The sequence below is a fragment of the Lethenteron reissneri genome, chromosome 71, assembly GCF_015708825.2.
Source record: "Lethenteron reissneri isolate LAM-NWPU_2019-01 chromosome 71, ASM1570882v1, whole genome shotgun sequence".
NCBI lineage: Eukaryota > Metazoa > Chordata > Hyperoartia > Petromyzontiformes > Petromyzontidae > Lethenteron > Lethenteron reissneri.
In genome coordinates this window covers 1,605,520-1,629,484 of record NC_083849.1, presented here as the reverse complement: position 1 = coordinate 1,629,484, position 23,965 = coordinate 1,605,520, and positions in this window count along the sequence as shown.

Here is a 23,965-nt window from a genome sequence, read left to right as displayed (position 1 = left end):
GTGCCGAGTGGTGGCGGGTTTAACGAAACTTGCGCGACCTAACCCAAGAAGATAAACATTATGGATAACCCATTTCACTTTCACTTTCCAGCTGTGACAGCTTTTCAGCATTCCCCGTGTGATGGCTTCAAAGTGCACCTGGCCTGGCACAGCGGAGAGCGCACAGATGGCACATCTGCCAGTCATCTCGGTCGGTTAACCTATACCACCTGGGTTTGTGCCCGTGACCTCCTCCTGCCAGCAGTGAAAACCTTTCCACACTTCCCGTGTGATGCCCTCAAAGTGCACCTGGCCTGGGACAGCGGAGAGCGCACAGGTGGTGCATCTGCCAGTCATCTCGGTCGGTTAACCTATACCACCTGGGTCTGTGCCCGTGACCTCTTCCTGCTAGCAGCAAGAGCCTTTCCTCACTTTCCGTGTGATGCCCTCAAAGTGCACCTGGGTCGCTACGCCACCTCTCATTGCAAATTCTCTAAGCACCAGAGGTCGCAAACGGGTTTTGATTCCTTACCCGTACCCGTACCCGGCCGCACCAGGGTCGCAAACGGGTAGCCGCACCCGGCCGGGTACGGATACCCGTTCCCTACCCGTACCCTACCCGTATCCTACCCGAAATGAGTGACCAACGGTTACTCACCAGTGACTCACGGCCTACCCGTACCCGGCCGCACCAGGGTCGCGAACGGGTACGGGTATCGGGTACCCGATTGCGACCTCTGGGATGAAGCCATGTTGCAGGCGTGGGTGGGTTGATTCAAGGAACTTGAATTGTGAGAAGAGACAAGACGTTGGAAATGAGTGACAAACGGTGACTCACCAGTGACTCACGGCCTACCCGTACCCGTACCCAGCCGCACCAGGGTCGCAAACAGCTACCCGTACCCGGCTGGGTACGGGTAGGGTACGGGTATCGGGTACCCGGTTGCGACCTCTGCTAAGCACGCACCTCTCCCCCCCCCCCCCCCGGTCTCGCTCTCCCTTCACAGCGCCTTCCCTTTGCTGCTCACTTCCTTCCCGGTTTTTTGTCGTTGTTCCGTTTTTCTCCTTTTGGCGTCGCCGTTCGGCGTCGCGCCCCGAAACTCACAGGGGGCGGAAAAATCAAAAGGCTGATTTGGGAACGTCCGGGTTGCTGATGGTGCCGAATTCCCACCGGCCAAGTCTCACCAGGGGGTGTTCGACAGCGGAGTGCAGCGGTGCCTCGGTTAACGGTGTCAATTGGTTTCGGCGAAAATCCTCGTAGATTGAAGTTGCCGTTGATCGAGTGTAGGAAACGCACGTCAGGGGGCTCAATTGGTTCCAATGCGATGGGGAAGTTGACCTTTTTAAAATCCTTTATATTAAATTCGCTTGCGTGCTTGCTTCGGACCGTGCAAATATTTCGGTCGTTTTTTAACCCACTTCCCGTGATCCAATCGAGCTGACATTTTGCACACAGACTCGTTGTGCTTGACAATTAATTTTCGTGAAAATTTTTCCAAAATGTTACACTGTTTAGGGAATTTTTAAAAAATATTTAATTACCAATTGCTTAATGGTGGCAGACAATCATCTGACCCATAGGTGGCAGCCATCTCAAGCCAGAGGACGAGAGGACTCTAGCCGCCATGCATATAAAGGATTTAGAGTGAAAAACTTTGTTTTTACGGGTTAATTTTTTACACGCTTTTAATTCACTCACTCTGTCTGTTGTTGTATCCTGAAATCTTGTAACTCAATTTTAAACGACTGAGAGGCAGAGGTCGCAACCGGGTACCCGATACCCGTACCCTACCCGATACCCGGCCGGGTACGGGTACGGGTACCCGTTTGCGACCCTTGTGAGGCCGGGTATGGGTACGGGTAGGCCGTGAGTCACTGGTGAGTAACCGCTTGTCACTCATTTCCCAACGTCTTGTCTCTTCTCACAATTCAAGTTCCTAGAATCAACCCACCCGCGCCTGCAACATGGCTTCATCCCAGAGGTCGCAATCAGGTACCCGATACCCGTACCCTACCCAATACCCGCCGAGTACGGGTAGCCGGGTATTGGGTAGGATACGGGTACCCGTTTTCGACCCTGGTGTGGCCGGGTATGGGTAAGGAATCAAAACCCGTTTGCGACCTCTGCTGAGATGACTGGCAGATGCACCACCTGTGCTCCCCCACCTGTGCCAGACTAGGTGCAGCAGGTCACAGGGCAAACCCAGGTGTGCCATGGGTTAACCGACTGAGACGACTGGCAGATGAATCACCTGTACCCCCCCCCAACCCCCATTGTACCACCTCACTGTTTGTTTTCGCTTGCACACACAGTACATGCACAACAACCACACCACCCGCCATTCACCACCAAGTGGCAGTGACGTCCCCAAGGTGCCTGTGCCAGGCCAGGTGCACTTTGAGGGCACGTGAAGTGTCGAAGGCTCGCTGGCAGGAGGTCACGGGACAGACCCAGGTGCCACGGGTCGACCGACTCAGATGACCGACAGATGCATCAGCTGTGCACCCCCTACTGTGGCAACTCGCTGCATTTTAGCCGCCCGGCGCTCCGCTCCTCATTGTGAGCATCACTCCTCTGTTGGAGGGCAATTGGCTTCAACTGACCAGTAGCATCCTTCACGAGCCTCCTCTGCAGTACAAAGATCCCCCGTATAGCCTTAACAGACTGTAGGGGCAAGTGATGTTAGCGAGCAACAATGAAGGCCGGAACGGTACACGAGGGGGGTGGGTGGCCAGCACCACGCCCGACCGCCTTTGTCTCCCCAATGGCGATGTTTACACACCGCACCAGGTACTCATTTGAGGTTGAATCTACTTAGGGGAGACCCAGGACCGGTTCAAATAATCGTGAGCGGGAATTTAACTCTGGTCGCTGGTTCATAGCGCAGCGCACTAACCGCTACACTACCACGCACACACGTGCACACACACGCACACACGCACACACGCGCACGCACACGTGGGCACACACACGCCAACTCCACCGCAGTCCACTGCCCTTAACGTCACTCGCCCCTTCACAAGCGGAGCAAACGATCTCACGGCAGGGTTCAAAGAGAAGCAACCTGCCTCCAATTTAACGTCTTAATTGAAACCGAGAACGTCTACTGCCCGTGGAGTACATTTAAGGTGAAGGGTGAAAGGGGTGGCAGGAGCTGGGAACAATATACAAGGACAAAGATCCCCCGTGTAGCCTCTACAGACCGTCGGGGCAAGTGCTGTTAGCGAGTAGCGGCACCTGGGAAGGCCGGCACTGTGGCACACGAGGGGGGCGGGTGGGTGGCCAGCACCACGCCTGATCACCTTTGTCCCACCCAGCGGCGATGTTTAGACACCACTGCTCATTTGAGGCTGAGTCGACCTAGGGGAGGAGGCCCAGGACCGGTTCAGATAATCGTTAACACTGGTGTTGGTGGCCGTGAGCGGGAATCTAACTTGGGTTGCCGGGTTCGTAGCGCAGCACGCTAAGCGCTGCACTACCGCTCCCCACACACACACACGTGTACGTACGTACACACACACACACACGTGTACATACACACACACACACGTGTACGTACATACACACGTGTACACACACACACGTGTACATATACACACACACAACAGAGATAGATAAAAACAAGGCATGGAACGCACAGCGAGGCCTTAAATTCCAGAGGCCCGGTGGGTTCAATAATCACGGCATCTGGATCAAGGTGGTGCTCAGAGATGGAAGGACAGACAGACGGGCAAGCTGGACAGTTGCACGGACAAATGAACGGGCATGCAGATGTATGAACTTATAGACAGATGCACAACCGGATGGGCAAAAAAATTAACATGCGGGCAGACAGAAGGACAGAGACACCAATGGATGGACGGAGAAATGGATCAGTGGATGTAAAGACAGATGCCAGATTGATGGGACGACTTGACAGTGTCTCACAATGTCCCTAATGACAACACAACTCATCTTCTTGGTTCTTTCGGTAAAGTCACGTAGAAGGGAAGTAATAACATAATAAAAATAAAACATAATAAAATAATTCTCCCCGACAGACCTGGTCTTCACCTGAGGACGGCTGCTTGCGTTGTGGCCGAAACGTCGTGAGAATTGTATGTTATTATGTTTTATTTTTATTATTTTATTACTTCCCTTCTACGTGACTTTACCGAAAGAACCAAGAAGATGAATCCCTGCAGTCACGAAAGCTTTAAATCGAGACAAAACAACTCTTAAGATGTGTTCATAACGAATCACCTTTAGAAGAAATATTGAAGGACGGATTTTTTTTTAAAAGGCAATGTCCGGCATCTACCGCTCCCGTTGGCAAGATACATCGCTTCCCAACTGACCCAACGCTTGTATCAAAGCCGCACAGAGGGATACAAATTTATGAAAATAATGTACAGGGATAATGCACTTACAAACATTCGACTCACGAACTTCAGAGATATGAACAAACCCCTTTAAACTCCTTCAACAGATTCGAGCAGCGACTCTCTGTCTCTCTCTCCGTGTCCACCTCTAAACCCACCTGCAGTTTCGCCGCACTGCTAAAAGCGCCTCTCGCACGCAACAACTCGATCACACTTCCTGGAGAATTGTCGCCCCGAGCCAAAACAGCGCCCCCCCCCCTCCCTTCACGCTACCTGCCTGCCCCCCACTCTCACACCTCCCTGCCCCCCACTCTCACACCTCCCTGCCCCCCACTCTCACACCTCCCACTCCCCCCCCCACACACAGCATCGTCCAGTGCCTCCACGCAGTGTACAGTGCATCATCGTCATCATCATTCTTCTTCTAAATAAAGGCAGGCGCCTCGTTACGTAATACACATGGGGAGGCGGGGTGGGGAGGGATGATTTTGGGGGGAGGTTTAGAGGTGGGAGGGAGAGAGAGAGGGGGAGGGTGGAAGGGGGTTAGAGGGAGGGATGGAGGGAGGGGGAGAGGAGGGGGGAGAGGAGGGGGGGAAGGAGGGGGGGGATGGAGAAAGAGAGGAGAGAGGAGGGGGGCGGGAAGGAGGGAGCGAGGGAGGGGGAGAAGGAAGGGGTGGGGAGGGAGGGGAGGAGAGGGAGGGGTGGGAGGGTGGGAAGGGAGGAGAGGGGTGGGCAGGGGAGGGAGGGGTGGGGAGGGAGGGGTGGGTGGGGAGGGAGGGGAGAGGTGGGGAGGGAGGGGAGGGGAGGGAGGGAGGGGAGGGGTGGGAGGGAGGGAGGGAGGGGAGGGGTGGGGAGGGAGGGAGGGGTGGGGAGGTGAGGGAGGGGATGGGAGGAGGAGAGGGGTGGGAGGGGAGGGGTGGGGAGGGAGGGAGGGAGCGGTGGGGAGGGAGGAGAGGGGTAGGGAGGAGAGGGGTGGGGAGATGGAGGGGAGGGGAGGGGAGGAGGAGAGGGGTGGGGAGGGAGGGGTGGGGATGGAGGGAGGGAGCGGGGGGGAGGGATGGAGGGAGGGGTGGGAAGGGTCTCCCCCCACGCTTGTCGGGTGGTTATTTTTGGCAACGCTTCGTCAGCAGACTCCCCCCTCCCGCCCCCGAACGACCAAACACGTCACGGGCGATTCGACAATTCAGCCATCCTCATCATCGCCGTCATCCTCATCATCATCATCGTCGCCGTCATCGTCGTCGTCATCGTCATCCCCCACGATTGACCGACCGCGATGTCGATCGCCGTCAAAAAAAGTGTGTGGGGGGGGGGGGTGACCACTTTGTGAATTGCATGCAATTGGCCGCAGGCCTCGAGCAGCGCCAATAACTTCACTACAGATGCTGGCAGTGGACTAAAGTGGCCTTGTGAGAGACACCCACACCCAGAGACTCAACACAGAACCTCACAGATGCTGACAGAGTGGTATAGTGGCCTTCTGAGAGACACCCAGACCCAGAGATTCAACAGAGCATCTCACATATGCTGGTAGGGTGCTGTAGTGGCCTTCTGAGAGACACACAGACCCAGAGATTCAACACAGAACCTCACAGATGCTGACAGAGTGATGTAGTGGCCTTCTGAGAGACCCAGAGATTCAACACAGAACCTCACAGATGCTGACAGAGTGATGTAGTGGCCTTCTGAGAGACACGCAGACCCAGAGACTCAACACAGAACCTCACAGATACTGGTAGGGTACTGTAGCACCTTATGAGAGACATCCAGACCCAGGGATTGAACACAGAACCTCACAGATGCTGACAGAGTGATGTAGTGGCCTTCTGAGAGACACACAGACCCAGAGACTCAACAGAGTATCTCATAGATGATGGGTAGAGGACTGTAGTAGCCTTCTGAGAGACACGCAGACCCAGGGATTCAACACAGCATCTCACAGATGCTGTCAGAACGCTGTAGTAGCCATAGTTGCCTTCTGAGAGACACGCAGAGCCAGGAGATCCAACACAGAACCTCACAGATGCTGGTAGAGGACTGTAGTGGCCTTCTGAGAGACACAGACCCAGAGACTCAACACAGCATCTCACAGATGCTGTCAAGCGCTGTAGTAGCCATAGTTGCCTTCTGAGAGACACCCAGACCCAGGAGATCCAACACAGAACCTCAGAGACGCTGGTAGAGGACTGTAGCACCTTATGAGAGACACCCAGACCCAAGGATTGAACACAGAACCTCCCCAGACGCTGGTAGCGTACTGTAGCACTTTATGAGAGACACACAGACCCAGGGATTGAACACAGAACCCTCCATGACGCTGGCTTGCAGAGCGCGCGGTGTAAATGATTACCATTGGGCAATTCAACAAATCAGTGGCTCGCCTCGTCTCGTGTCTATTAATAGTTCCCCAGATTCCGCACACGCCAATTTTGGATCCAAAGCATTTAATGTAGCTGCCCCAAAGCGTTTGGAGCCTCCTAATAAGTTTAAGTCTCTTGGCATTTAACTATTTCGCCCCTGACGCCTGCTGCTGTATATTTGGAGTCTGCGTGTCTCTCTTAGCATCATCGCGGTGGCTAGGAGATGTTAACTACCTCGCCTGGTCTACAGGAGGGCATGGGTTCGATCCCAACCCTGATGCCTGCTGTATATTTTGAGTTTGCGTGTCTCTCTTAGCATCATCACGGTGGCTACGAGATGTTAGCTACCTCACCTGGTATACAGGAGGTTGTGGGTTCGATCCCGACCCTGACTTCTGCTGTATATTTGGTGTTTGTGTGTCTCTCTCATCATCATCACGGTGGCTAGGAGATGTTAACTACCTCACCTGGTATACAGGAGGTTGTGGGTTCGATCCCGACCCTGACTTCTGCTGTATATTTGGTGTTTGCGTGTCTCTCTCTACATCATCACGGTGGCTAGGATATGTTAACTACCTCACCTGGTATACAGGAGGTTGTGGGTTCGATGCCGACCCTGACTTCTGCTGTATATTTGGTGTTTGTGTGTCTCTCTCATCATCATCACGGTGGCTAGGAGATGTTAACTACCTCACCTGGTATACAGGAGGTTGTGGGTTCGATCCCGACCCTGACTTCTGCTGTACATTTGGTGTTTGCGTGTCTCTCTCTACATCATCACGGTGGCTAGAAGATGTTAACTACCTCGGTTGGCATACAGCAGGTTCATGGGTTCGATCCCAACCCTGACGCCTGCTGCTGTATATTTGGAGTTTGCGTCTCTCTCTCATCATCATCACAGTGGCTAGGAGATGTTACACTGCTTGCTGTTGCTGTTCTGTTTAGTTTGTTATCATTCCCCACCACCACCCCCGCACCTTCGATTCAACACGGTTGGCTACGTGCGGCGAGGAAGAGGTTCTGCAAGATACAAAAATAAAGGACAAACACTCAAATAGAAAGCTTGGACAACGTAGAAAAACAGTGACTTCCGGCAAAGATTCTACTACAATCTTGATTTGAAGCTTTCGTGACTTGCAGGAAACCGTAACTCTTTGGTTCTTCGGGTAAAGTCACGTAGGTAGAACAATAACAGATCACGACGTTTCGATCGCAACACAAGCAATCGTCATCAGGTGGGACAGCCACAGCAAGAAAACAAACTGCTACAAACCCGTGCTCAACTGAACTCGGCTTAATCTATTTCATTTCAGCAGGTGTAAAGTCCCCACTGAGCTGCTTTTTCAGAAGCTACCAACCGGGCAATCGCAAATGATAGCTCAAGGAAGCGGCTTATCATCACCATCGTTGTGTGGAAGTTTACAGAAGCAGCCACATGCTCGAAAACGCGTCACGTTGGTTGTAAATATGGAGGGGGAAAAACCGGAGGACCCGGAGAAAAATATCCACGCGACCACGAGGAGAGAGACACACAGACGCCAGATATACAGCGGGCATTGTCAGGTTCGGGATCGCACCCACGACCTACTGCATACCAGGCGAGGTAGTCAACATCTCATAGCCATCGTGATGATGATGATGAGAGACACGCAAACTCCAAATATACAGCAAGCGTCGTCAGGGTCGGGATCGAACCCACGATCTCCTGCATACCAGGCGAGGTAGTCAACATCTCATAGCCACCGTGATGATGATGATGAGAGACACGCAAACTCCAAATATACAGCAGCAGGCGTCATGGTCGTGATCGAACCCACGACCTCCTGTATACCAGGCGAGGTAGTTAACATCTCCTAGCCACCGTGATGATGATGAGAGAGACACGCAAACTCCAAATATACAGCAGCAGGCATCGTCAGGGTCGGGATCGAACCCACGATCTCCTGCACACCAGGCGAGGTAGTCAACATCTCATAGCCACTGCTGGCACCTCAACAATCGCAGTCAACTCCCAACAATGACACCCCTTCCAATGGTGCTGTTTGTCGCTGGCCAGCTTAACTATTTGGCCCCGTGCTCAGCAGCATGTAAATAAATAAATGAAAGTGCGTGCCCGCTTCAGATGGTACAGCAGCATCCCCTAAGGGGGGGGTATTGCAAGCTCGAACAGAGAACTACAATGTGTAATATATTTATTTTTATAAACCACAGCCTGAATCATCTGTACTTGACCCAGCTGGTTTGGCAAGCTGTTCCAAGTGTAAATATTTTCTTTCTTTAAGATAAAGGTGCAGCCCTGCAATTATTTGTTCACGCCACCGCGAACGGAAAGGGATCTCCCCACCCCACCCCACCCAACCCCAACACCAGAGACAGCGCTGGAGAGAGAAAGAGAGATCCCCCGTCTGGTGGACAGGGTAGCTTGGCCTACTCTTCCACACTGCCCATCGGCTTTATAATTCTTCTTTCGTACGCCGGCTCCTGATGTAGTGGATGCAGAGCAGAGGTCGCAAACGGGTTTTGATTCATCTTCTTGGTTCTTTCGGTAAAGTCACGGAGAAGGGAAGTAATAAAATAATAAAAATAAAACATAATAAAATAACTCTGTCTTATCGACAGACATGTTCTTCACCTGAGGACGGCTGCTTGCGTTGTGGCCGAAACGTCGTGAGAATTATTTTAATATGTTTTATTTTTATTATTTTACTACTTCCCTTCTACGTGACTTTACCGAAAGAACCAAGAAGATGAATCCCTGCAGTCACGAAAGCTTTAAATCGGGTTTTGATTCCTTACCCGTACCCGTCGCACCAGGGTCGCAAATGGGTACCCGGCCGGGTACGGGTACCCGTTCCCTACCCGTACCCGTACCCTACCCGAAATGAGTGACAAACGGTTACTCAACAGTGACTCATGGCCTACACGTACCCGTACCCGGCCGCACCAGGGTCGCAAACGGCTACCCGTACCCGGCTGGGTACGGGTAGCCGGGGTATCGGGTAGGGTACGGGTATCGGGTAGGGTACGGGTATCGGGTACCCGGTTGCGACCTCTGATGCAGAGAAACGACTACAAAGTCACATAGCGGTAGTCAAGACCGGACAGCCTGCGTCAGGAGCAGTAGCGAAGTAGTGGTGCATCATCATCATCAGCGCTGTGATGTCTCCCTCTCCGACCAACACCACCTAGCCAGTGAACTGGTACACGTACACCAGGCCCTCAAGATGAATTGGTACTCGGACCGCATTATTCGCAAAGCTCTTTCTCCAACCATGGAGAAACAATCTCCTGAAAAGCCAATCAAAACCATCACTGGACCATACATAGCAGACGTTACCAAAAAGATTTCCAAAAATGTTAAACGAACACAAGATCCAGGTCCGATTCAATACAGCACACAAAACGAGTAACTCATTGGCGCGTTGTTAACGTGACAAACATTGCTGGCCGTGTCGGGTGGTGGAGGGTTACGACACGACATTTATACTTACAGTGATCCAACCCCCAAAAAAATCTTTATTAATGACAAACAACGTCTTAAAAAAAACAACTGCGATTGCTACTGGGACTACGCCTCTCCCCAAATAAACTTAACGCTTCCGATTTAAAGCTTTCGTGACTGCAGGGATTCATCTTCTTGATTCTTTCGGTAAAGTCACGTAGAAGGGAAATAATAAAATAATAAAATAGAACATAATAAAACAATTCTCACGTCGTGAGAATTATCATAATAAAATAATTCTCACGACGTAATAATTCTCACGACGTGAGAATTATTTTATGTTCTATTTTTATTATTTTATTATTTTCCTTCTACGTGACTTTACCGAAAGAATCAAGAAGAAATAAACTGAACGCTGTGCACCGCTCTGCCCCTCTCTCTCGCGAGCCCGTTCCCTTGATTCGAACGTGGAAGGGGGGAAACACGCCGCACGCCCACCAACGTGCACACGTCAGCGGACACGGGGAAGCGATGGGGGGTGGGGTGGGTGGTCACGGGACAATATCACGCCGGCCGTGGGCTCCCCTCAATTATAGGGAATACATTTGGTGACAAACAACCAACAACAGCAACGCAGGGGAGGGGGAGGGAGAGAGGGAGGGAGGGAGGGTGCGAGGGAGGGGAAGGAGGGAGAGAGGGAGGGGAGGGAGAGAGAAGAGGGGAGGGAGGGAGAGAGGGAGGGGAGAAGAGGGGAGGGAGGGAGGGAGGGTGGGAGGGAGGGGAGGGAGGGGTACACCTAAGTCTCCTCAGAGGTGTGAATTGGATCAACGGGAGAGAGATTTTGCTGACGGGGAAAAAAACCCGCCTCACTCCTCAAGGCCTCACATCCCCCACCACCACCCAAAGACAAAGATCCCCCGTGTAGCCTTAACATACCGCTGGGGGCAAGTGCTGTGAGCGAGTAGCAGCACCTATGAAGGCCGGCACGGCACACGAAGGGTTGGGTGGCCGGCACCACGCCCGGCCGCCTTTGTCTCCCCAGCTGGGATGTTTACTACACACACAGCACCAGGTTACTCATTTGAGGCTGAGTTGACCGAGGGGAGAAGGCCCAGGACCGGTTTAGAGAATCGTCACTGATGGTGTTTGGTGGCCGTGAACGAGAATCGAACTCGGTTGGCAGCCGGGTTCGTAGCGCAGCGCCGCGCTGCTAACCGTTGCACCCACACAGCCACCCACCGACCCACTCAGTCACCCACCCACCGACCCACTCAGCCACCCACCCACCGACCCACTCAGTCACCCACCCACTGACCCACTCAGCCACCCACCCACCGACCCACTCAGCCACCCACCCACCGACCCACTCAGTCACCCACCCACCGACCCACTCAGTCACCCACCCACCGACCCATTCAGCCACCCACCCACTCAGAACCCACCCACCGACCCATTCAGCCACCCACCCACCGACCCATTCAGCCACCCACCCACCGACCCACTCAGCCACCCACCCACCGACCCACTCAGCCACCCACCCACCGACCCACTCAGTCACCCACCCACCGACCCACTCAGCCACCCACCCACCCGACCCACTCAGCCACTCACCCACCCACCGACCCGCTCAGCCACCCACCCACCCGCTCAGCCACCCACCCACCGACCCACTCAGCCACCCACCGACCCACTCAGCCACCCACCGACCCACTCAGCCACCCACCCACCGACCCGCTCAGTCACCCACCCACCGACCCACTCAGTCACCCACCGACCCACTCAGCCACCCACCGACCCACTCAGCCACCCACCCACCGACCCGCTCAGCCACCCACCCACCGACCCACTCAGCCACCCACCGACCCCACTCAGCCACCCACCCACCGACCCGCTCAGTCACCCACCCACCAACCCACTCAGTCACCCACCCACCGACCCATTCAGCCACCACCGACCCACTCAGTCACCCACCCACCAACCCACTCAGTCACCCACCCACCGACCCACTCAGCCACCCACCCACCGACCCATTCAGCCACCCACCCACCAACCCACCCCACCCACCCACCAACCCACTCAGCCACCCACCGACCCACTCAGCCACCCACCCACCAACCCACTCAGCCACCCACCCACCCCACCAACCCACTCACTCACCCACCCACCCACTCAGCCACTCAGCCACCCACCGACCCACTCAGCCACTCAGCCACCCACCGACCCCACTCAGTCACCCACCCACCGACCCACTCAGTCACCCACCCACCGACCCACTCAGTCACCCACCCACCGACCCACTCGGTCACCCACCCACCGACCCACTCAGCCACCCACCGACTCATTCAGCCACCCACCCACTCGGCCACCCACACACCCACCGACCGACTCACCCACCACCTCACCCACCCACCCACCACCTCACCCACCCACCACCTCCTCCCCCACCTGTGGATTAACAAGACGAAGGGCACAATAGCCACGATTGTGGTGGCACCCAAAGCCGGCACCACGCGTGGTGGTGGAGGTGGTGGAGGTGGTGGAGGTGGTGGTGGTTGGGGTGGGGGTTTGGTGGCAGTGTCGAGGTATGACCAGGCTGGGCAGCGAATACCAATCCCGAACTCAAGATGCTGATGAATATGTAAACAAGGTGATTAAAATAAACACAGGGTATCGTCTCATCTTCCTGCCATCTCTGTCACGTGTCTTCCTCTCTCTCTCTCACCTCCACTACATCTCTGCTTCTTGTCTGCATCTCTCTCTCATCTCCACTGCGTCTCTATAGCTTGCCTGCATCTCTCTCTCATCTCCACTGCGTCTGTAAAACCTCATGTCTACACCTCGTCTGCTGTCGACTTACCAGGAGCCCATGCATCGAAAAGAGTTTGGGAGGGGGTCCCTAAACCCGACTTCTGCCTGGGCTCCCCAATGGACCCGCACCACCACCACCGCAACGACTGAATGTTCGTAACTTAAACTTCTTTCGCACCGTACGTAGTCAACCGTGCTAAACGGAGGTGCGGGGTAGATGTAGGGCATGGAGAGGGGGTAGTGAGGGGGGGGGCAGCTGATGGAGGGGGGCGTTTGTCCCCCACGACGGGACGTGAGGTCTCACGCGCCCAGCTGAAACCGGGATTACATTTTGTAGAGTGGAAAAGCAGCTTAAGTGTGGATTAGTGCTGATCGCAAAGGTCCAGTGTGGGGGGGGGGGGTATACCCCTCCAATCCCACCGATTCGCAGCCGCGAGAACCATCTCCTGTTGTTACATCGTTTTCATAGCTTCATTTTGGCGATTTGGAAAACATGCGTAAGCCGTGTTTCTTGCGGAAGCGCGGAGTTGGCTTGATAACTCGAATCTAAATTGTCTTAAATTTCGATTTAAAGCTTTCGTGACTGCAGGCATTCATCTTCTTGGTTCTTTCGTTAAAGTCACGGAGAAGGGAAATAATGAAATGATAAAAATAAAACATAATAAAATAATTCTCACGTTTCGGCCACAACGCAAGCAGCCGTCCTCAGGTGAAGAACAGGTCTGTCGAGAAGACAGAGTCTGAATGACACACCCCAGGCTTGGAGCGTCTATTTAAGCTGGGATGGAGGGGGAAGAGCGCCTTGACAAAATAATTTGCATATCAAGAGGAATTTAGCATATTTATGGGAAATGCAGATATGCGATGGTTGTTATTGTTTGACTTGCATCACACTGGGATTTTTGCACACAGCCTTGTAATACGGTGGGTTTTTTCTGGAAGATTTGCTGGTTTATCCCAGGATGTTTCTGTTGCGTGTAGTCGCTATAAGATGTTCTCTGTTCATGTTTTTGTTTGTTGCGGTTGCACCCGACTCAAGAGCTGAATGGCTCACAGGGCTATCTTCATATATATATAAAATATATATATAAAAGTTGTGAATGTGTGTGTCTGTTCAAAATGTTTAGCGTACTTCCCGACATGCAAAAAACTTGAAATTTTCCATGTGGGTACTTTCCAGACTGTACACCATGCACAAATTATGAAAATGCACTTTAGTTTTTTTAGGGGGGGGGGGGCTCAATAATGCATATATTATTTGCACGGCAAGTGAGCTGTGACGTCACATCTGTCACGTGACCCGCGCATGTGGAAGCGTCACGCATTGTAGTGTAGCGGGTAGCGTGCCGCGCTACGAACCCGGCGACCTGAGTTCGATTCCCGCTCACGGCCACCACCAGTGACGATTATTTCAACCGGTCCTGGGCCTCCACTAGGTCGACTCAGCCTCAAACGAGTAACTGCTGTAGTGTGTGAACATCGCCACTGGGGAAATCCCGGCCGAAGCCGGGGTAGTACAGCGAGTAGCTAATAAATTAAACTTGCATCTCCTAGCCACACAGGCTCGCCGCTAGTCGAACCTTACACCAAACAAGCCTCCCCACCACCCCCCGACTCCCCAAGGACTCATCCCAGCTTTCACCGCAGTCGCCCGGCTCACCGCCAAGCAGAGGTCGCAACCGGGTACCCCCCGATACCCGTACCCTACCCGTACCCGGCTACCCGTACCCACCACACAGAGACCCACAGACTCGCCACACAGAGATCCATAGAGTCACCACACAGAGACCCATAGACTCACCACACAGAGACCCACAGACTCGCCACACAGAGACCTACAAACTCGCCACACAGAGACCCACAGACTCACCACACAAAGACCCACAGACTCACCACACAGAGACCCACGGACTCGCCACACAGAGACCCACAGACTCGCCACACAGAGACCCACAGACTCGCCACACAGAGACCCACAGACTCGCCACACAGAGACCCACAGACTCGCCACACAGAGACCCACAGACTCGCCACACAGAGACCCACAGACTCGCCACACAGAGACCCACAGACTCACCACACAGAGACCCACAGACTCGCCACACAGAGACCCACAGACTCACCACACAGAGACCCACAGACTCACCACACAGAGACCCACAGACTCGCCACACAGAGACCCATAGACTCACCACACAGAGACCCAGAGACTCATCACACCCCGTTTGCGACCCTGGTGCGGCCGGGTACGGGTAGGCCGTGAGTCACTGATGAGTCACCGTTTGTCACTCATTTCCCAACGTCTTGTCTCTTCTCACAATTCAAGTTCCTAGAATCAACCCACCCGCGCCTGCAACATGGCTTACCCGATACCCGTACCCTACCCGATACCCGGCCGGGTACGGGTAGCCGGGTATCGGGTAGGGTACGGGTACCCGTTTTCGACCCTGGTGCGGCCGGGTACGGGTAAGGAATCAAAACCCGTTTGCGACCTCTGCCACCAAGTCAGTCACCATCCGTGCCGCCGTTCGATTCGATGTAACGCTTCTGACGCTAACCACGGCGGGTTAAACGTCGGTGAGCGTGCCCCCCCCCCCCCCCCCCCCGGGGTTAATCTCGCTCGTCGATTCATCCTGCGATGTCGAAGGCTCCATTGTGAAAGAAGGTCCCCGTCCCCACCCCCCCTTCTGACTCTGTCCGTCTCATCCGGCAACGCACCGTGTCCAACCATCACGCTGCCATTAACCCATTAAGCTCACCACTCACCAACTCACTCACCCACTGGTACAATTACCCGACTCACCACTCACCAACTCACTCACCCACTGGTTCAATTACCCGACTAACCTCACCACTCACCAACTCACTGGTCCAATCACCCAACTAGACACTCACGAAATCACTCACCCACTGGGCTCCAATCACCCAACTAAGCTCACCACTCACCGACACTAAAAGTTGAACCACCTCACCGTCGCTAGGAGGCGGGCACTCCTACGGGGCAATTGCAGGGTTGCACCTCTACCCTGGTCACCTTTGCTGCAAGCCGCTTCACTGCCCATCAATTGGCGTCTCTTTCTCTCTCTCTGGCCACTCTTTTCCTCTTCAACGGCCGTAGAACAAACAACGCGTTGAGTGTGCGGCGCGCAGAAATGTATTTTTTTTCTCGCAAACTCTCTCGGTCTTTCACTCTCTCTCGATGGATACATCTGTGCTCTCTCGAACGCTCTCTCTCTTTTTTGTTACGATCAGAGGAAACAAGAAGATGCTCGGTGTAGTCGGCACTTTGCTTTGTTCATCAATTCGGTTTTTTTGTTTGTTTTTAATCTTTGCTTCATGTACCCCCCCCCCTCTCTCTGCCCCCCCCCTCTCTCTCTACCCCCTCTTGCTCTCTCTCTCTGTATATCTCTCGCTAGCACGGTTGGCTACGTACGGTGCTAAGTTCAACATATATCATACATCTCTCTCTATAGCTCTCTCTCTAGCACGGTGCGAACTTTCGATTTAAAGCTTTCGTGACTGCAGGGATTCATCTTCTTGGTTCTTTCGGTAAAGTCATAATTATGTTTTATTTGTATTATTTTATTACTTCCCTTCTACGTGACTTTACCGAAAGAACCAAGAACACAGTGCTAACGTCAACAAACATTCTAGATTTGAAGCTTTCGTGACTGCAAGGATTCACACTCAGTTTTTTTTCGGTAAAGTCACGTAGGTAAAATTTTTTTTATTAAATCAATGAAATAATTTAGTTGTTTTCATTTATTTTATTTTTTACCCACGTGACTTTACCGAAAAAAACCAAGGAGTGTGTAAACAAACACCATACATCTCTCTCTCCCTAGCACGGTCGCCTACGTACGGTACTAAGCTCAACAAACATCATACATCTCTCTCGCTAGTGCTCTCTCTATCCATCTCTCGCTCTCCCTCCCTCTCAACACTGCAATAACCAGGCTTTAAAGATCACGTCCGGGAGTGAAATTATACGGCTGGCCGACAACCGCTAACGCAGGCACAACGGATCCATCGCCCCTCGGTCACGGCGGGCGGGCATGCAAACACCGCCGATTAACAGGAAGGCAACACCGATACGCAACTGTGCCATCATCACGATGATCATCGCCTTCGTCACGATGACCATTGTGTGATGATGGGCATCGTTATAATCATGCAGTCCCCCCTTCCCAAGTGACCATGACCTCCCTCGCGTGGAGAGTCGGTATTCCTTGGGCATCCTATCCTGCGAGTTTGCTTGTGACATAGCAAGAACGGGCGTTTGAATGACACACAGCGGAGATCTCACACACACGGTGTAACAAGCGTACGCTGTGTGTGAAACACATCGAGTGTGTGAGGTCTACATTTCACACAGCGTCACCACCATGACCACCATCATCATCATCATCACAGCAGAGATCACACACACAATGTAACACGTGTACGCTGTGTGTGTAACACATCAAGTGTGTGCAGTCTAAGTTTCAGTGTCACCATCATCATCATCACAGCAGAGATCACACACACAGTGTAACACGTGTACGCTGTGTGTGTAACACATCAGGTGTGTGCGGTCTAAGTTTCAATGTCATCATCATCATCACAGTAGAGATCACACACACACAGTGTAACACGTGTACGCTGTGTGTGTAACACGTATACGCTGTGTGTGTAACACATCGAGTGTGTGCGGTCTAAGTTTCAATGTCATCATCATCATCACAGCAGAGATCACACAGACAACGTAACACGTATACGCTGTGTGTGTAACACATCAAGTGTGTGCGGTCTAAGTTTCAGCGTCACCACCATCATCATCATCACAGCAGAGATCACACAGACAACGTAACACGTATACGAGGTTGGTGGGTGGCCAGCACCCCCATGCCGCACTTCTTTCGCACCGTACGTAGTCAACCGTGCAAATCGGCGGTGCCACTTTGTCACCCCGAGCGGTGACACGTTTGCCGCACGCCGCCACCGGGGAACTCATTTGAGGCCGGGTCGACCTAGGGGGGGGCCCAGGACCGGTTCAGATAACCGTCACCGGTGGTGTTGGTGGCCGTGAACGGGAATCGGGTGGCACCGGGTTCGTAGCGCAGCACCACGCTGCTAACCGTTGCACCCACTCAGCCACCCGAATCGATACTCTGAGCGCAGCGGCGCGCTAACCGCTCCCCACACTGTGCAGATAACAGCGCGCACGCGTAAGGGCACGCGCATGAACACACACTTCAGGGTCTAGGATCGTTGAACTCCGACCTGGTTAACCGCGAGCGGTTTCCACCACTCTCCCCCCACCCCCGTAATCGGTTACAGATTTTAGGAAAAGGTCGCGAACCGGTAGACTACGGCTAGCGGCGGCGGTGACGCCAGCGACGGACACGAAACCGAAGGGCGGCCGCACGGCCAACGTACAAACCGCACGGCGGTCTAAAGTCACCACACGGTACACCACCACCACCACCCCACCACCACCCCACCACCACCCACCACCCACCACCACCACCACCACCACCACCACCCACCCACCACCACCACCACCACCCACCACCACCACCCACCCCACCCCACCACCACCACCCACCCCACCACCACCACCACCCACCCCACCACCACCACCACCACCACCCACCCCACCACCACCACCACCCACCCCACCACGACCCATCCCCCCCCCACCCGCCCCGCCAATCTTGGTTAGAAAAGATGAAATCATATTTAAAAAAACAAAAAAACACGCTTTAATGAAATGTACCGTACTAGTAATGGCAGAACTCCACGACTCCAGGAATTACAGCCAATGTCAGTTGAGCGTGGACAATTAGACCCAAGCCGAAACATAACATCTAAAAAAGAATGTTAAAAAATATAGATTTTTATTTTTTATGATAGAATATAGTGTTGTCATCAGTATGACATAAGTATACCAAGTTTGCAGTCGATACCACATTGGGAAGTGGGTTAGAATTGAGTTACAAGATTTGAGAATACAACAACAACGACAACACAACAACGGCAACAACAGACAGAGTGAGTTAAAAGAAAGCGTGGGAGAAAAACAGAGAACCCGTAGGAAAACCGACGCCGATCGCGGTTGGAGAGAACAAACCAACCCCACGCAGAAAGGGCGGCAGAGTCGGGAATCAAACCCCGGGGGGCAGAGGTCGCAACGGGTTTTGATTCCTTACCCGTACCCGGCCGCACCAGGGTCGTAAACGGGTACCCGTACCCGGCCGGGTACGGATACCCGTTCCCTACCCGTACCCTACCCAAAATGAGTGACCAACGGTTACTCACCAGTGACTCACGGCCTACCCGTACCCGTACCCGGCCGCACCAGGGTCGCAAACGGCTACCCGTACCTGGCCGGGTACGGGTAGCCGGGTATCCGGTTGCGACCTCTGCCGTAGGGCGTCCGTACTTCCTGCGAGGCCACAGAGTGTTATGACTGCGCCACCCCGCCACCATACTAAATAAGGGTGTGCTTCTGTGCGTACGCTGTGTGTACGCGCGCTGTATATACACGCACACACACAGACCCGCAGGGGTGAGTGTGTGTGTGTGTGTGCGGCTGTCACCGGCCATCGGCAGCTGGGAGAGCTTCAACGCAGAGGTCGCAAACGGGTTTTGATTCCTTACCCGTACCCGGCCGCACCAGGGTCGCAATCAGGTACCCGTACCCTACCCGATACCCGGCTACCCGTACCCGGCCGGATATCGGGTAGGGTACGGGTACCCGATTGCGACCTCCACCATCATCATCACTACCGTCCACCGACACCTATCGTGGTCACCACCACCACCACCACCATTACACTTCAACCACTATCACCACTATCACCACCACCACAACCACGACAGGATGCACTCAACTCGCCGCAACGCAGCGGATTTCAAAGCGAGCGGGCCTCAACATGCAGCAAGCGGCCGCCCCCCCCCCCCCCGAGCTTCGGTTCGAGATGAAACGGCGGAGACCCGACGGTTACGCAACGCGTCACGCATTCACAACTCTGCAACTCGCGCAAAGGGAGCGTTTTGCAACAGCGTGGTTGCATGCGGCCCTGCCGCTCGCAGTCGGCGATGGACCCCCCCCCACCGCCACCGCGTCGGTGATCTTTCCAGACGGGCTGCTTCTTGCGGCCGTCTGGAACGCTCTTCCTGTTAGGAAGCCAATGCACAGCTGTGCACTTTAAAATCATCGTCTAGATTCACAAACGAATTGCTTTAGGAGAAGTTTTTTGCGTTTAGTTTGTAGTGCTTCCCCCACGCCGCACCTCCGATTAGTTCCGATGGCTAAGTATGGTGCGAAAGAAGTTCAACATACATATATACATACGTATGTGTATGGGTCTCTGTGGTTCTATCAGAGTCTCTGGATCTCTGTGGGTCTCTGTGGGTCTCTGTGGTTCTATGAGAGTCTCTGGATCTCCGTGTGTCTCTGTGGTTCTATGAGAGTCTCTGGATCTCCGTGGGTCTCTGTGGGTCTCTATGGTTCTATGAGTCTCTGGATCTCCGTGGGTCTCTGTGGTTCTATGAGAGTCTCTGGATCTCCGTGGGTCTCTGTGGGTCTCTATGGTTCTATGAGTCTCTGGATCTCCGTGGGTCTCTGTGGTTCTATGAGAGTCTCTGGATCTCCGTGGGTCTCTGTGGGTCTCTATGGTTCTATGAGTCTCTGGATCTCCGTGGGTCTCTGTGGGTCTCTATGGTTCTATGAGTCTCTGGATCTCCGTGGGTCTCTGTGGGTCTCTATGGTTCTATGAGAGTCTCTGGATCTCCGTGGGTCTCTGTGGGTCTCTATGGTTCTATGAGAGTCTCTGGATCTCTGTGGGTCTCTATGGTTCTATGAGAGTCTCTGGATCTCCGTGGGTCTCTGTGGTTCTATGAGTCTCTGGATCTCCGTGTGTCTCTGTGGGTCTCTATGGTTCTATGAGAGTCTCTGGATCTCCGTGGGTCTCTGTGGGTCTCTATGGTTCTATGAGAGTCTCTGGATCTCCGTGTGTCTTTGTGGGTCTCTATGGTTCTATGAGAGTCTCTGGATCTCCGTGCGTCTCTGTGGGTCTCTATGGTTCTATGAGTCTCTGGATCTCCGTGTGTCTCTGTGGGTCTCTATGGTTCTATGAGAGTCTCTGGATCTCCGTGGGTCTCTGTGGGTCTCTATGGTTCTATGAGTCTCTGGATCTCCGTGGGTCTCTGTGGGTCTCTATGGTTCTATGAGAGTCTCTGGATCTCCGTGTGTCTCTGTGGGTCTCTATGGTTCTATGAGTCTCTGGATCTCCGTGGGTCTCTGTGGGTCTCTATGGTTCTATGAGAGTCTCTGGATCTCCGTGTGTCTCTGTGGGTCTCTATGGTTCTATGAGAGTCTCTGGATCTCCGTGTGTCTCTGTGGGTCTCTATGGTTCTAGGAGTCTCTGGATCTCCGTGGGTCTCTGTGGGTCTCTATGGTTCTATGAGAGTCTCTGGATCTCCGTGTGTCTCTGTGGGTCTCTATGGTTCTATGAGAGTCTCTGGATCTCCGTGTGTCTCTGTGGGTCTCTATGGTTCTATGAGTCTCTGGATCTCTGTGGGTCTCTATGGCCTCTTCCTTGCTGTACTTTTAAACCATCATCTAGATCAGTGGTGGGGAACCTTCTATCTGCCAAGGGCCACTTGGATATTTGTAAAAACATCATTCGCGGGCCGTACAAAATTATCAACTTAAAAATTAGCCCGTTGTTATATTTGGTCAAACATTTCATTAACTATTATGGATATTGCATACATGATGCCTTGAATAAAGGTGTCAGTTTTGTACCAGTTTAAAAGGGTAAAAACCTACTACTATATTTTGCCACTGGTAAAAGAGATCTCATAGTGTAAATGCTTACCCCGAGCTTTCAATACTCTGATAGTGCGCTGTCTTTGAGTTGTACGCCTTCTGGTGTCATCTGGTCCAACACCAATGGAGACTAGGCTCTAAAGAAAGCCGGCTCGGCTGTGGACCAATCAACTTCAAGGACAGTGCATATCATTATCATCATCAGAGTTGTTTATTTTTGTTTGCTTTTTTGACTACTTGTGTTGTGGTTATTGCAAACATGATGCCTTGAATAAAGGTGTCAGTTTTGTACCAGTTTAAAAGGGTAAAAACCTATCACTATATTACGGACAGGAGAGGTCCTACGGGATGCCGTTATAGGATTAATATCAGCGTTGCGTTCGTGACCGTTGCCAATTACGTAACGTAATCAGATGACAATGGGGGGGGGGGCGTAGCGTTTGCTACGGGTTTTTCTTTTTTGACAATCGCTAGTTGAGCGTTAACCGCACTGCATACAACCGGCATCGCAACTTTCTCATTCCGTCTCGCACGCGAACGTAAGCCGCGATCGGATTCCGCAAGCCCTTTTTCTCACGGCCCCCTTCAAAACCGTACACATCCCGAAGCGGAAGATCGGCGCTGGATACCAAGTCACATTTGTAAATTAGATCCCGACACCACCCGGCTATCGGTAGTACCTATTTTTATTGAGGCGCTGCTGTGCGGTGGCTTGGTGTTGTTGTTGTTGTTGTTGTTTTGCTGCCTTGCCCAAGCTTGCATTTAGTAGCAATGTATGTACTTATACAATTTGCACGAGAATAATTTACGCCGCGGTGATTAGGAGATGTTAACTACCTCGCCTGGTATACAGGAGGTCCAGGGTTCAATCCCGACCCTGACGCCGATTGTATATTTTGAGTTTGCGTGTCTCTCTCTCATCATCATCACGGTGGCTATGAGATGTTAACTACCTCGCCTGGTATACAGGAGGTCCAGGGTTCAATCTCAACCCTGACGCCGATTGTATATTTTGAGTTTGTGTGTGTCGCTCTCTCTCATCATCATCACGGTGGCTATGAGATGTTGACTACCTCGCCTGGTATACAGGAGGTCGTGGGTTCAATCCCGACACTGATGCCTGCTGCTGCTGTATATTTGGAGTCTGCGTGTCTCTCTCATCAACATCATCACGGTGGCTGGGAGATGTTAACTACCTCGCCTGGTCTATAGGAGGTCGTGAGTTCAATCCCGACACTGACGCCTGCTGCTGTATATTTGAAGTCTGCGTGTCTCTCTCATCATCATCATCACGGTGGCTGGGAGATGTTAACTACCTCGCCTGGTATACAGGAGGTCATAGGTTCTAACTCGACCCTGATGTCTACATATTTGAAGTTTTCGTGTCTCTCTCCCCATGGTCGCGTGGATTTTTCTCCGGATCCTCCAGTATTTTCGCTCCACATTTAGAATCAACATCGCCATGCGTTTAGAGTGTTCGGCTGCTGCCAGCGGAGTGTCTTCCCAGAGCGGTTCACGGCCTTGCGCCCATTGACGGCGGGAAATTTTCACCGACAAATCGGTTAAAATAAAAAAAACGACCGCTTCTATTGATTAAAAATGACAAGCAAACTCAATGTTCGCTCTCTCCCACACACGGCGCTGACAGCTGACAGGGCACAGCAAAGAGATGGGCGCGGTAACAAAGGGTGATCGCTACATCTCATCATATTCACCATCACCAACAAGGCTGTCATCGTCGAAATATCACCATTGTGGATGTCATCATCATCAGAATAATCACCCATCATCGTCGTCACGTTTCACCGTCACAAACATCATTATTGCCACGGCCAAAACATAATCACGTCACTTCTCACAATGTCATCATCATCATTATCAACGTCATCACAATAAACATCTTCGCCATCGTCATCATTATCATCGTTAGGATCTAGATCGATAGCGTCTTCATCATCATCATAATCATCGTGACCGCCACAATCATTCGTTGGGCATGCAACTTCTCTGACCACACATCTACCAACGATCCCCCGTAGACCCTGAACAGGCTGTCGGGCAGAGGTCGCAAACGGGTTTTGATTCCATACCCGTACCCGGCCGCACCAGGGTTCCCTACCTGTACCCGTACCCTACCCGAAATGAGTGACAAACGGTGACTCACCAGTGACTCACGGCCTACCCGTACCCGGCCGG